We start from the raw sequence: 15,583 nt of genomic DNA, 5'->3' as shown, positions 1-15,583 counted from the left end.
CCTGCGCACCTAGATCATTGTCATTAGGTTTTCTGATTGAATGAAGGAAGGAACCATCACGGGTCTAAAACCTAGGCTGTCGCATTGCTTATCCCTACACTCATTAGGGTAGATTTGTCAAATTTGGTTTCAAAAGACACGTGGAACTGTTTCTTATAGCAAATACTTAGATTCTGATCCTCATGTTTTTTTTTTAAGTAAAAACTGCAATATGATGTGTAATTTCCCTTTGCACCAATTTTGGGAAAACCCCATTGTGTCCTCATTAGACAAAGGTTTGTAATCCATACAGAAATACAAAAAAGTTGAAGAATGATGAAAACGATTTGTATTTAAAGGTAATTTATGTATTTTATTGGCACCAATGCTCAATTATAAACACAAGATCATCAGGAGGGAAGCAGCATGCTGGGCGATTGTTTTCTTGAATGTACTTGACAAGCATTTTTAACATTCTTCAGGGTCATCAGTCTTTGTGGAGCAAGAAGCACAGGAACTGCCTGTGGAAACAGAACAAGATGTGAATCGTCCCCGTGTCGGATATTACTTCCACCGTATGCCATTATTCTGTTGGGTAAATGTTTCTTCACCACCACATTCCTTCAAGGTTTTTCTGTTTGTGGTAACTGCTGACATCAACATCTGCGGTGCTGACATGAGGGACCTTACAGAAAGATAAATATCTTCAGACACCCATCAAAGGAAACACATAGACAGAAAATGTTCTATTGTTCAAATCATGTTTTATGCTAAACACATTTTTTTTTAAATATAGGCCCTGATTTATCAAGACCTGCGCTGCTGGAGGCATGTAATTTATAGCGAGGTGTGGGCCTCTTCTGGCAATCTGTGCACTAGAGTGAAATCTACTCGGAGCTGCTGAGGATTTCAGTCATCATTTACGCTAATAATGTAAATAATGATTCCCACATCCTGCCTTCGTTACACCTCCTTTTTGTAAACATGCCAAGGGTGGCACATAATGCCAGTTGACTCAACAGTTGAGGCTAAAAGAAAAATCGCAACGACATTGAAAAAGTTGCAAAACTAGGGTTTTTCAACTTTTTCAGCCAAAAAAGGCGTAGGTGAATGATAAATTTTCCCCGTAGTATTTACTTTTAAATGTTCCGTGTCATAGGATTTGTTCACAGTTGTTTTTAATATACTATTTCAAAAACATCACTTTTCAGCTTGTGCTGTGCGCATTGGGGGCAGGGTCTTATCATCATAGGCAGGATAACTACAATATAGGATCATAAGTATAGGGCAGCACGGTGGCTCAGTGGTTAGCGCTGGGGTCCTAGGTTCGAATTCGACCAAGGACAACATCTGCATGGAGTTTGTATGTTCTCCCCGTGTTTGCGTTTACTGATAGGGACCTTAGATTGTGAGCCCCATTGGGACAGTTGGATGCTAATGTCTGTAAAGCGCTATGGAATAGAGTGGCGCTATATAAGTGCATAAAATAAATAAATAAGACAATAGTAACTGTTCATCTCCTCCACCCCTCCCTGCACAATGACCTTCACAGAGCATGCCCACAATACAGATTTCAAAATGTGGCAAATCTGATACTGTTGGAGGGGAGTAGAACTTAGCTTTAGTCAAACACAAGGCTGCTATGGGGCACCTGGAGAAAGGGGCCAAGACCAGGTTGGCTGTATATTTATTTGAATGAGTAGTAAGAATCTGTTCAGAAATCCCCTCTCTATAGGCCCAACAGTGTTAGAAAAAATACGTGTGAGTAGATATCTCAAGGATCAGGAAATAAGTCAAACAAGTATCAAGTCCAGATTAGGTGTTTGGTAAAACGGAGCTCCATCACTTCCATATAGTCACTTTGTCCACTTAGGAGACAACTGAGGCACTACAAACTTTAACTGACCTGACAATTTCTCCAAGTAGGACTACCTACAGTAACACTGGAGCTGGTAATCCAGGATCATAACACCATGCTTAGTTGCCAACAGTCCCAAATTTACAGAGATTATCTAAAATTTTCAGAGACAATCCCAGAAAATGTGGTTTATGTTTGCCCTGTCAAAAAGTGGGTGACGTATACATTATATGCAGTACTCCAGACCTGGGTGTCACGACCATGGTCATGGTCATGACTCCTGATCCGCATGCAGTTGCCTGCGGTTTGGTTTATTGTCAACCACATGGTGAGGGCGGCTGGTAGGTTGCCTCACATGTGGTTGCCGCTGGCAACATGTTTGTACTTGGCAGTATAGCAGCCTGAGCTGTTGCTGTGCAGCTTACTGTCAAGTGCATGCGGTTACTCCTGGCAACCTCTCCTTGTATGTATGCACTTTGTATGTCTGGTGTGCACGAGGTTTATGTAGGTGTGCACTGTGACACTTCCCTTCACTTGTGGCTGCCCGTGGCAACGTTTGGTATTGTGTACATGTGGTGGCAGTGTTTCGGCCTTCTGGCTGACTCCCAGGACATGGTTGCCACGCATGTCGTTGCCTGCGGTAACAGCTGCAGTGTAATTGTTTATTGTACACTTCCTCTTTTAGTGACACTTACCTGGTTTGGTGAGGGAAGGGTTAACTCCTTTCCCAGTGTGTGTGTGTGGGTGTGGCCAGCTGGGGCTATTTAGCTTCCTGCTGGATGGCAGAAGCTTGAGGGGTACTCCAGGCATGTTGCTGGAGTCGTCCTCCTGGTATCCTGTTACCATCCTTCCAGTAAGGGCCACCCTTCCGGTCAGAAAACCAAATCCCTGATGTTAAGTTGTCCTATGCGTTTGGGTTTTATTGCAGCTATGGATGTCCTGGTTCCTGTGTGTTTTTATGTGTGTGCTGTTTTCTTAATGTTTGTGTGGACAGCGTATCTGAGCACCGTTTCCAGTCAGCAAGGCTGTGGCAGGTTAGTGTGGAACTGTTTGGTTCACCTGTCATATTCATAGGTCTGTTCATGTTCCCCTTCTCACTGCTGCTTGGCCAGTGAGACTCCTGTTCCTCCATGCCTAGGACGAATAGGTCATCTTACCCTGCTCCTAGTTCAGGGCCACCCTGATGGCTTGTAGGGACTATTAGGTTCCAAAGTATGAGCCCTCCTACCATCGGGGTCGGCTCATACGGCTAGGAGACAGGGTCAGTGTTAGGGATGCAATATGAGGTGACCTGCTCCCTAATTCTGTCGTCCCTGGCCGAGTAGCGACCGGACATCTTCTGCTCATCGCACGGCTGAGGGTTTCCCCCATCCTCAGCCGTGACACTGGGAGTATGTGCTAATGTTTGTATTGTACTGTAATGTTATGTATTCTTCATATACTGACCATTTATCCCAGCAGAGGAGGTAATGGTTGGCAGTGGTTGGCAGGAACAGGGCTAAAGACCCCTCTTAGAAAGGGTGGGCTGGAACCTGGTGGTTTAATATAGACAAAATCAGTAATCAGATCTGCAAGACATCTTTCCCCTGTACCCCTGAATTCACTTTACTCACTTTGGGGGTTAGGGGAGCGGGCCCTCATAAAACATCACTCTTTTCCCTTATGATGGCAGCAGCCAGACTACTTTTACCAAACCACTGGCTCTCTTCTGAGATCTCCAGTGTGGAACACTGGGTTAACAAGGTAGACCAGATTTATAGACTCGAAGAAATTTCCCATTGGGAGCAGTGTTCTAGATCCACCTTTCTCCAGATCTGGACTTCCTGGAGGAGTTATAGGCGATTCTCTTAATATTCATCTCTGATTTATCTTCCAAATCAGATACCAGTATTGAGGTGGCCATGCACTAGCTATCCATGCCTAACTATTATTTCAGGTTTTACAGTTGAATGTATCTGTTTACTGTCTGTCCTGACTGGCTTACACCGGTCACTCTATGTATTTGCCATTTTCACTTGTATCTGTTCTTTTCATATTCATATTTGTGATGCACAATTACAATGTCTATGGCTATTTACAAACATATGATAAAACAATGAAAATTGTTAATACAAAAAAAAAAAGAAAGGGTGGGCTGAACCTGATTCCTGCCAGGAGGGGGCATTCCAGGGGAGTTCTAGTCTAGCTAGACAGCGGAGAGTTCATGTATAGATAGTGGGGGAGTGAAGAAGCACATGCAGAGCTCCTACTCCTAGAAACTGTATCTTATTCCCCTGTGAAGGAAGCTCAGGAACCAGATAATCTTCTCATGTGAGAACAACCTAATCCTGCCTCAAGAAAAATACTTGAGAGACAAAGTAGCACGAGCAGGGTAATCAGTGAAATACAGCTTTACAGACACTGCTGCAAGGTGAGGTACAACAGCTCAGACACCACAACCTACCTAAACCATTGTTAGGCCAGACTAACATTATGTCTGTACTACAGTGGGCACCTACATCCACAAGTGCTTGGTTTGCTACTGCCAACCTATTGCCATCCAACCAGCCTCCATACCTTCTTATCAGAGAAACTGCACTTTGTACTTAATTCTGCTGGATGTGCCACAAGTTATATTTTGCACTAAGTAAAGAAAGACTGTTATACATTTACTTCTGGTCGTATCCTTCAAACTACCTTTCTACTGCACCGATCCCCAGGGAGTGACAGCCTGAGAGAGTACACCGTGACTCAACATCTCGTCAAGGCTCCTATTCTCTGCACCAGCTCCTTAGGGGCTTGCTGCATACTGTATTATATGAGGTGCGTCAAATGGGGTTAAGTTGGACACCACAGAGTGGGAAATGATGCCAATTTTCAGGCCATGACTCAATCACTTCTGCTTGTACAGGTCTATTTTTGGGTATTACAGGAAATGTGTCTCCTTGGCTTAATATTTCTCTACACACCCTGCACACGGCAGACCAGACTGATATCTCAGAAAGTATGTATGTATTCTCCTCCGCCAAATGGCTGTAAATCCCAATGGAAACGTTGCCAACAAAAAGTGTGTAACTGATCATTTATTTCACTGAATCTAATGGCGGACTGTTCATCACATAAGTACTCTATTTAACTCCTTATTACCCTGGCCTTAAAGTTGTTTCTGGAACGTAAGACTTGTCGCCAGACACTGCCCATCCATGTCCATCACCCGTTGATGCCATATTCCAAACTAACAATTTTATAACCTTAAAAACATCTTTAAGGGCTTGCACACTGTTGATTTCGGGATCCGTATCACATGGATCCCTAATACGGCGCCCATGGTATTGTACCCATACGTCCAATTTTATACACGGTGGCACAAGGAGTTACCTACAGGTCCATGCAGTGGGTCCATAGTGCAGTTTACAGAGCTTGGGGGGTACATATATGAGCCGTTAGTGCTGAAAAAGCACTTTTTCTACATAGTGGTGATGAGCCCAAGCCCTAGGTCACAGTCCCCTGCGCTCATCCTGCAGGTTTCTTTTCTACAGTCTATTGGAGACCAGCTTTGAAATGTGAGCACAGGGCGAGAGTCTGTGAGAATCTGCAACTTGAAATACTTTGGCAAAGGGCAGTGTTCCTTCATTTCCTTTGGAAGCAGAGAGGGCGAATGCAGCCAGAAGATTCCTGAGGTGTTTTCGGCCTGCACATATTAGGGTGGGTTCACATCACGTTTTTGCTATACGTTTAATGGATATGTTGTATAAAAAAAAAAAATTACACAAAAGAGCAGCACACCACGCTTTTGTATCCTTCAGATTCTGGTAAAAAAGTATACATTAATGTATATATATATTTTTTTTACAATGAAACTCTATGGTGAATCTGTCTGAGGCATCCGTTAACGTATACATTTTTTGTGTACGTTAAACTGATGGAAAAAAAACTGGATGTGAACCTAGCCTTAATGCTGAGGCTGATATAGGGGCTTAGCTATAGGGAAAGCAGGGGAAGCTTCTGCTTTGGGGCCCTAACTCAGAAGGTGCCCACCCAGGAGGAGGACTAAAAGGTTTTATTGTAAGTGACATTATATACAGTGACACTGCAGGAAATGGACGGACTGGCTCCCGGGCCTCGTCTGAGAAAGCAATCTTGACTAGCCTCAGGAGTGAAGGTTGCACAGGAGTCGGGAGTTGCAAAAAAGTTGCTGGCGGAGGGAGGCCCATTAAAAAATTTGCTGTGGGGCCCGGTCATTTCTAGTTACGTCATTTCTAGATTTGCGGCCGAGTCTGCAACTTTTCCCTGCTCATCCCAGGTCTGGAAAAGGGGGGTGAAGGAGGCAGGCTGGCCATTTTCTACTACTGTTTTAGGCATAGAAAATTATCTACATCTACGCCAGAAAAGGAGCTGGCGTAGATTTAGGCCAGCGGTGAATGTACCTAAGTTATGTAGAGGCCAGGCTCCTCTACATAACTTAGGTGCATCATGCACCAGCACAAGGGGTCTTAATAAATGACCCCAGCAGTGTGTAGGTGGTGTGCCCAACAATAGAGAGCTCTGCACTGACTGATACGGTGACAGTATGAAGATGCAGTGTGGGAGTATTTTTCAGCATTGTATGTCAGTATTAGTGTCACGCCCTTGGTTATGGTCGTGACTCCTTGGGAGCCGCATGCAGTTGCCCGCGGTCTGGGTGTTGTGTCAACCGCAGCTGGGGACACTTAGTTGTTTGCCTCAAGTGCTGTTGCCGCGGACAACGGGTATGCGTGCGGTTGCCTCTGGCTTTGTGTGTGTGTGTGTGTGTTTGTATGCACTTTCCTTGTTTGGTGTGCACTGTGTCATTTCCCTTCACTGGTGGCTGTCCGTGACAACGTGTGGTGTTGTACATGTGGTGGCAGTGCCTCGGCCTTCTGGCTGTTTCCCAAGACATAGTTGCCACGCATGTCGTTGCCTGCGGTAACAGCTGCAGTGTAATTGCTTATGGGTGCACGTCCCCTTTAAGTGGCTGTCTTCCCTTCCCTGGTGTTAGAAGGGTTAATTCCCTTCCTAGTCTGTGAGCACTGGGTGTGTCTGCGTGGGTGTGTCTACATGGGCTATTTAGCCTCAGTTGAGACCTGATGTCTGAGGGGTACTCCAGGCATGTTGCTGAAGTCATCCTCCTGGTCTTCTACCATCTGCCAGCGAGGGCCACCCTTGTGGTCATAAATGTTATATGTGATGTTTACTTGATGTTGCTTTTATTTCTATGTTTTATGCAGCTATGGATCTGGGTTCCTGTGTGTATATGTATGTGTGCACGGGATCCAGTCAGCAAGGCTGTGGCAGGTAGGTTTGGAACTAGTGTAGTTCACCTGCCATATCCATATGTCTGTTTGTGTTCCCCTTTTCCTTGCAGCTTGGCCAGTGAGACTCCTGTTCCTCCATGCCTAGGAGGAACAGGTCGTCTTACCCTGCTCCTTGTTCCAGGGCAATCCTGAGGGCTAGCAGGGATTTATAGGTTCCGGTGTATGAGCCCTGCCACCATCAGGGTTGGCTCATATGGTTAGGAGTCAGGGTCAGATTAGGGACGCGATAGGAGGTGACCTGCTCCTTAATTCTGTTGTCCCTGGCCGAGCAGCCACTAACATCTTCTGGCATCGCACGGCTGAGGGATTTCCCCATCCTCAGCCTTGACAACTATTTAGGCATGGACGTTTTATTTGAGCATTGATTGGCAATATGTGGCAGTGTTATGAAGGCACTATATGGTAGCATTATTTAGATACTTTATGAAGGTAGGATTTAGGCATTGTAGAGCAGTATTATTTCATGGTTACATTTTTTTAAATTTCTACAAAAAGCTGTTGAAAATTGATGAACGTGGAGACCCTATTGCCTAATTTCCTATAAGATTGGCCCTGCTGCGATGCTACCCACCAGCTATGAACTGACCACCAGGAGCCTGAGAAAGCTAATTTCTGCTCTGAAATCAGACTCATAAGATCATATGTTCAATTTCTTTTTAACCCTTACTCTACCAGGCCAATGGTTATACAACCTCAAATAACCATAAGCATAATCCACATAATTTCAACAATTCCCAGTTCATCTGCCTCTAGGATCCTGTCGCGAACGTACCGAGACATATGGACGTCCCAGCGACAGTTAGTGGCAGGAGATCTGTGAGACTGGCAACACGTGGTATGATCAGACAGGTTTTCCTTGTGGATCAATAGGCGTCTGTGTTGTTTCTGGTAATGGCCTCACCCCTTGCCTCCAGGTGTTGCTTATGTGGTCATTTAACCTTCCTTATTTATAGTTGCTTCTCCCACAATGCTGTGCGGTTTATAGCTTCAGTTTTAGTTGTGGATAGCTGGTGTGTGGATCTCGGCTGAGTTCCTGGTGCCTCCATAGCCTCTTTGAAGTTAAGTCTTTAGGCTAGGTCTACACAACAACATTTGTCATAATGACAGTCTATGGGGTTGCACTGCGACATGCTGCGACATACTGCGACATGACAGTCGCAAAAAATCTATTCGAGGTGGATTTTTCTGCGACTGTTGAGTCCCAGTCGCAGCATGTCGCATTGCGACACCATAGACTATCATTATAAAAATTGTTGCGCGACAAATGTTGCAGTGTAGTTGTGCCCTATCTGTCGTGCGACACATGTCATCATGTAGACCTAGCCTTACTTTCTGGTATATTGTTTGGGTTCTGTGTGTTGCATTTCCCTATTGTTTGTATTAGGCCTGTAGGAGACTCCTGTTCGTTCTTCCTTTTGGAGGAACAGGTAGTCTCGTCCCTGCCATTAGTACCAGGGTCCTATAGGGCTAGATAGGACTCTAGGTATTCCTGCGTATGAACTCACCTACCTTTGGGCTCTGTTCATACTGGTAGTCAGTCAGGATTTTGGTAAGGGTTTTCACTAGGAGGTGTCCATCTTCCTTACCTCGTTCTCAGGCCTGATTCTCTCCTATGCTCAGTGTGGTGTTTCCTTCCCACACCGTAGCGTGACAGATCCATTGTGTCACTTGATTATATATTATATGGGCTGGTGGATTGATTTGACCTTTCATATTCCACAGCGCTTTACAGACATTATCATCACGTGCTGTCCCACGACAGAGCTCACTATCTATGTTCCCTAACAGTAAGTCTTTGGAGGAAACCCATGTAAAGACGACAAAGTATAAACTCCATGCAGATGTTGCCAGATTTGAACCTAGAATCCCAGTGCAAGGCACCAGTGCTAACAACTGAAAAAACATGCTGACATACTCCAAAGTACTTTGCAGACATCATGCAGATATTGTCCTTGGTTGGATTCAAACCAACCTGCAGGTTGTCCACAGCAGGATGTAATGGAAGCCACGGCAGACAGCTTCTCCTGGGGTTAGCATTAAAGATAGAAGATCAGGTACTAATTTGTATGCAATTCCCTAACAATATATATAAAGAGCCTCCAGCGATGTTAATTATGCTGAGAAGCAGTTTAGATAAAAGCATAGTATTGAGGATGTGCGATCCAGTTCTTTCTCTTAGATTTTACATGTCATGGACAATTCTTTTCTTCACTGGTATCAGCACTCCTCCCCATTTGTCCCAGGTGCTTTTAATTAGCAGGAGACTGCATTAGGGTACAAATTCCTACCTCTCAGTTGGAGTTCCTGAGAGTTACAGGGTGAGTTCCATACCTGTGCACATGGTGAGAGAATGTGATGGGGTCGGTTCCACACCTGTTCACATGGTGCAGTACTGCACGGCGGCCATTTTTTGCTTTGGTGCTGTCCTGATGGGTTGGTGGGGCCCAGTGCCAAGGTGGCTTTGCCAGACAGCGGGGGTGCTGTTTGGCTTCTGGGTCCTGCTGCCTGCCGGGGCGGTGCTGCTGCGTTGGTGGTCGCCGTGCAGTGCTGCGCCTTATTTAGGTTAGGGTCCCATTCAAAGAGGCAACCTTGTCGCGGTGAGTGGGCCTATGCTTTTTGATTAAATTGTATACTAATTGCCTATATGTAGCATAGGGGTAGGTATACTATATATTGCGCTGAGAAGCGATGTTAATTATGCTGAGAAGCAGTTTAGATAAAAGCATAGTATTGAGGATGTGCGATCCAGTTCTTTTTCTTATATTTTACATGTCATAGCATTAAAGATAGTATATCAGGTACTAATTTGTATGAAATTCCCTAACAATATATGTAAAGAGCCTCCAAACCAGAGACACTGTATAAGGAAACTGAAGTTGAGTGCACACCTAGCATCCAGGAAGTCTTTATAATATCCTGACAGGCTGGACAATTTCTTTAATTATTCAAGAATATTCCATGTTGTGGCAAATCTTAAATGATGATTGATTGCTGCATTTCCATTATGGTATTAAATGGAATAGAGTAATTGTCATGTAGTAGTAGCTGTAATGTGGACCTATTACAATAATGGCTCCAAAGCGTGCATGCAGAAACGGTAATTATATATATATATATATATATATATATATATATATATATATATTTACTGTATAAAAAAGGAACTTTTTGTTGGCAGTAAAGTAGATGTTATATTTTCAGGCCGGAGGAGCTTGTACAAGTGCTTGTGATTGTAATCATTGTAAAGTTCACACCAAATCCGCCTAATGTATTCATGTTAGTTATTATCTTTATTATCTTGATCAATCTTTTTCTAATTTGCCTGTAAAATCTTTTCTTGTCCATAATTTTTATTGTCCAGACAGAAAAAAAACAACATGAACGTTTGGTAATTTTGTCCTGTGTCCATCCACCACCTACCCACGACACTTCTTGTCCCCACGGATGATGCAGTCACATTGTAGAGGGTAGACTAGCATCTCTATGATCAATGCAGGGAGGAAAAAGGAAGGCAAACAATCTGTGTCCAGCCTCCTTTATGGACAAGTCACTGGATGGTGGTGTGAGAGAGAAGGGATTAGGGAGCAGTCTAGCAGTCTATGAGAGAGAAGGGATTAAGGAGCAGTCTGTGAGAGAGAAGGGATTAGGGAGCAGTCTGTGAGAGAGAAGGGATTAGGGAGCAGTCTGTGAGAGAGAAGGGATTAGGGAGCAGTCTGTGAGAGAGAAGGGATTAGGGAGCAGTCTGTGAGAGAGAAGGGATTAGGGAGCAGTCTGTGAGAGAGAAGGGATTAGGGAGCAGTCTGTGAGAGAGAAGAAATTAGGGAGCAGTCTGTGAGAGAGAAGAAATTAGGGAGCAGTCTGTGAGAGAGAAGAAATTAGGGGCAGTCTGTGAGAGAGAAGAAATTAGGGAGCAGTCTGTGAGAGAGAAGAAATTAGGGAGCAGTCTGTGAGAGAGAAGAAATTAGGGAGCAGTCTGTGAGAGAGAAGAAATTAGGGAGCAGTCTGTGAGAGAGAAGAATTAGGGAGCAGTCTGTGAGAGAGAAGAAATTAGGGAGCAGTCTGTGAGAGAGAAGAAATTAGGGAGCAGTCTGTGAGAGAGAAGGATTAGGGAGCAGTCTGTGAGAGAGAAGGGATTAGGGAGCAGTCTGTGAGAGAGAAGGGATTAGGAGCAGTCTGTGAGAGAGAAGGGATTAGGGAGCAGTCTGTGAGAGAGAAGGGATTAGGGAGCAGTCTGTGAGAGAGAAGGGATTAAGGAGCAGTCTGTGAGAGAGAAGGGATTAGGGAGCAGTCTGTGAGAGAGAAGGGATTAGGGAGCAGTCTGTGAGAGAGAAGGGATTAGGGAGCAGTCTGTGAGAGAGAAGAAATTAGGGAGCAGTCTGTGAGAGAGAAGAAATTAGGGAGCAGTCTGTGAGAGAGAAGGGATTAGGGAGCAGTCTGTGAGAGAGAAGGGATTAGGGAGCAGTCTGTGAGAGAGAAGGGATTAGGGAGCAGTCTGTGAGAGAGAAGGGATTAGGGAACAGTTTATGTAAGAGAGGCCATAGGGAGCAGTCTGTGCAACAAAGGGTTGAGCACTTTGAGAGAGTTGAGCATGGAGTTCAGTCTGTGGCAGAGGGTGGACCATGAGAGAAGTCTTTGAAAGAGGTGGCATGGAGAGAAATCTGTGTAACCGACAGGGGTCATGGAGAGCCGTCTGTGTAGGAAGGGGTGCTTGCTCATTCTGGTCTCAGGCTGCTACAGAAATAATGCTGGAGTCTGGAGCGCTGGGTAACCCCCTGAACACCAGGGCAGACATTAATTTCTTATCTGCCTTAAACCCCGGGGACATTATAATAAAGTCATTAACTACCCCAGAGTACTATCACAAATTATTTGATACTATACAGCAATATTTAGTTTTGGATCTCTCAATTTGGAGGGAATACTACCCAGATTCTTATCTTCCCTGCTCACCAGCTACAAAGTCTTAGGGCTCATGCACACAGCTGTTGCCCAATAGTGTTGAGCACGAATATTCGAACAATTTTTATTGCGAATATCGCCACTTCGAGAATTTGCGAATATTTAGAATATAGTGCTATATATTCGTTATATCGAATATTCTGCATTTTTTCCATCTGAACACATGATTCCTCTCTGCTTCTTGCTTGTGGGCCAATGAGAAGGAAGCAATGTCAAGTTCACAACAATACTTAGTGCACCAATCAGTAAACTGTAGTCAGACCTGCTAAAATGTGAAGTTGCACGTAGTGCGAAAAAATATTCTATTCACTGACGATTAGCGCAATATACACTCACCTAAAGAATTATTAGGAACACCATACTAATACGGTGTTGGACCCCCTTTTGCCTTCAGAACTGCTCAGGTAGCCCGTGGCATTTAAACGATGGACAATTGGCACTAAGGGGCCTAAAGTGTGCCCAGAAAACATCCCCCCACCATTACACCACCACCACCAGCCTGCACAGTGGTAACAAGGCATGATGGATACATGTTCACATTCTGTTTACGCCAAATTCGGACTCTACCATTTGAGTATCTCAACAGAAATCGAGACTTATCAGACCAGGCAAAATTTTTCCAGTATTCAACAGTCCAATTTTGTTGAGCTTGTGCAAATTGTAGCCTCTTTTTCCTATTTGTAGTGGAGATGAGTGGTACCCGGTGGGGTCTTCTTCTGTTGTAGCCCATCCGCCTCAAGGTTGTGCGTGTTGTGGCTTCACAAATGCTTTGCTGCATACCTCGGTTGTAACGAGTTGTTATTTCAGTCAACGTTGCTCTTCTATCAGCTTGAATCAGTCGGCCCATTCTCCTTTGATCTCTAGCATCAACAAGGCATTTTCGCCCACAGGACTGCCGCATACTGGATGTTTTTCCCTTTTCACACCATTCTTTGTAACCCTAGAAATGGTTGTGCGTGAAAATCCCAGTAACTGAGCAGATTGTGAAATACTCAGACCGGCCCGTCTACCAACAACCATGCCACGCTCAAAATTGCTTAAATCACCTTTCTTTCCCATTCTGACATTCAGTTTGGAGTTCAGGAGATTGTCTTGACCAGGACCACAACCCTACATGCATTGAAGCAACTGCCATGTGATTGGTTGACTAGATAATTGCATTAATGAGAAATAGAACAGGTGTTCCTAATAATTCTTTAGGTGAGTGTGTATATATAAAGCTATTCTAATGTTCTGCCGTGCCAACCATTTTCTCCAGTCTCAGGAAACTTATACCAGCTTGAAAAATTTAACCAAAGTGACCCACTGCCTATTTCTCGTTATGAATTTGCGATTTTTACATTGCTGATTTATCACATTCAATAAAATAATCTCAAATTCTCAAAATTTGCGAATATATGACCGAATATTCTACAAAATTTTCATGAAATATCGCAAATTCGAATATAGCCCCTGCCGCTCATCACTATTGCCTGACTTGGCCAGTATTGCGGAAGGTTCGGTGCAAAACAGAGGCACGTAACCCAATGAAGGTCCGCTGCGGAACAGAAGCACGTAACTCCATGGAGCACTATGGAGTGCATCCTGTAGGGTATCTCTCCGTGCCTCCGCACCGTCTGCACCGTAATGCACATAATGGCCGAGCAACAGCCGTGTGCATGAGCCTTTAGATGAAACATTGGCCAATCAAAGTCCTGTGGTGGTCTAATTCTACATTGAATAAGGGCCTATGTGTAGTTGCATCCGACATATCACCATTGCCACTTAGAATCAATTCAATCTGCTTCCAGTCATCACCTCTGAGATGCAGAGTAGAATGAATCAAACTGTTCCCAACACAACCGTGTCTAAACTAGAAAACATTTGGGCAGTTCCCCTTTAATGCATTGACCGGTCAGGATCCGTGCTGTGTTTTTCTTCTGAAATTAGTATGTGCATTTAAAAAACTCCTTTGCCGGTATTCAGCTGTTTTGTTGAAGGAATGACATCAACATCCTGAACTCGAGCAATGGGAGACTGCTGGCTGAGATCTTGGGCGGTTCTCGTAAGGAAAGGGGAACCTGCTGACTGATAATGTTTTATGGGCAAGTTTCGCTCCATGTAAGTCATAATAGTATGCAGAACCCTCCTGACTGCGTTTATAGCTTGTTTATGTCAGCAATGCAAGAGATATCTATAAGGGGGGAGACGCATGACTCCTGGAGCAGGCAAAAATGGAGCTTACTACACCAGATGTACCTAATGGCATAAAAAAGGACACTACGCAGGTTAGGCCACCTCATGACTAGTCTAAATGCAGCAACAAATTGCACATATCTTAATTGGTGCATTTTATGACTTCTCTTAGGCTGGTGGTACAAATTAGATTTCGTCAGGAACTGCTGGAGGCCTCCCAACGATGTGTCAGGGGACATGAGGATTTCAACATGTTCTAACCTTAGGTAACCTCTCTGCTGGAGGTGTCTGACAGCAGCTTAAAAGGGTTTTTGGAGATTTTAGTACTGATGACCTAACCTCAGGATAGGTCATCAGTATCTGATCTGTGGGGGTTCGACACTCGGGATTCCTGCTGATCAGGTTTGAGAAGACAGCACCATGCACAGCAGTGCCATCTCCTTCTCTCAGCTCACCAAGCACAGCAGCCGTACATTGTATAGTGGCTATACTTAGTGTTGCGCTCAGCCCCATTTACTTCTATGGGGCTGAGCTGCGACACGGCCACTTGACCGATGGACGTGACGTCACTGGCTTAGGAAAAGCTGAAAGAAGGCTACAGTGCTTTATCAAACAGCTGATCCGCGTGGCTCCCGAGTGTTGGACCTCCATCGATCCGAGGATAGGTCATCAGTATAAAAATCTCGGAAAACCCCTTTAAACCCCTCTCTCCTATTCAGAACATATGCATACTCTGATGAGAAGAGCATGCATGTGTAATGAGGGGTCGTGAGAAATAGTTTTTGGCTGACTGAGTGTTCAGTTGCTAGGTATCTCATGTATATGACATCCTAAGGGGGTATGCATGGCACAATGTAGTGCATAATCAACACCGATTGACAATAAAACAAGTCAATCAATGCTTGTTTAAAAAGCCCTCACATCAGCTTATAAAAACTGCCTGGGGGGTCAATCGTTTGATCCCACCCAGGCGTGCTCCGACCAGCGTGCGTTTTTCTGCTCGTTCAAAAGCTTAAATCAGCTGACAAACGAGCATTCAGTGAACTTGAAAACACAAAGAGTTAACTTGGTCATTAACTGCTTAATGCAACGGTGTAGAACGTATTTTGGGGAGAAATGCAAGATTATCTCATTTGAGATAAACTTCCAATGGAGCGAAATGTTATTTGGCCCTTTAGCTTTACATCTTTGAGCTCAGATTTCTCGAAAGCTTTCTGGCCACAACTGCTGATATTCACGTTTCTAATGCACGACCTTTGCTCTAAATACAGATTAAAAAATATGTTTTATGAAAATGTAT

General features: G+C 44.4%; 1 long non-coding RNA gene across 2 annotated transcripts in view; it reads right to left on the bottom strand.

Annotated features, from left to right (window-relative positions):
* Positions 1-333: 333 nt before the first annotated feature.
* The window catches only part of LOC122936482, a 96,929-nt gene continuing 81,679 nt past the window's right edge, over positions 334-15,583 (bottom strand). For both annotated transcript variants that reach the window (XR_006389009.1, XR_006389015.1), the window contains one exon: positions 334-500. This is a non-coding gene — a long non-coding RNA (uncharacterized LOC122936482). The remainder of the gene's footprint in view (positions 501-15,583) is intronic.

The sequence above is a fragment of the Bufo gargarizans genome, chromosome 1, assembly GCF_014858855.1.
Source record: "Bufo gargarizans isolate SCDJY-AF-19 chromosome 1, ASM1485885v1, whole genome shotgun sequence".
NCBI lineage: Eukaryota > Metazoa > Chordata > Amphibia > Anura > Bufonidae > Bufo > Bufo gargarizans.
Note: the sequence above shows the minus strand (reverse complement) of the source record. Positions and strands in the feature narration are given on the sequence as shown.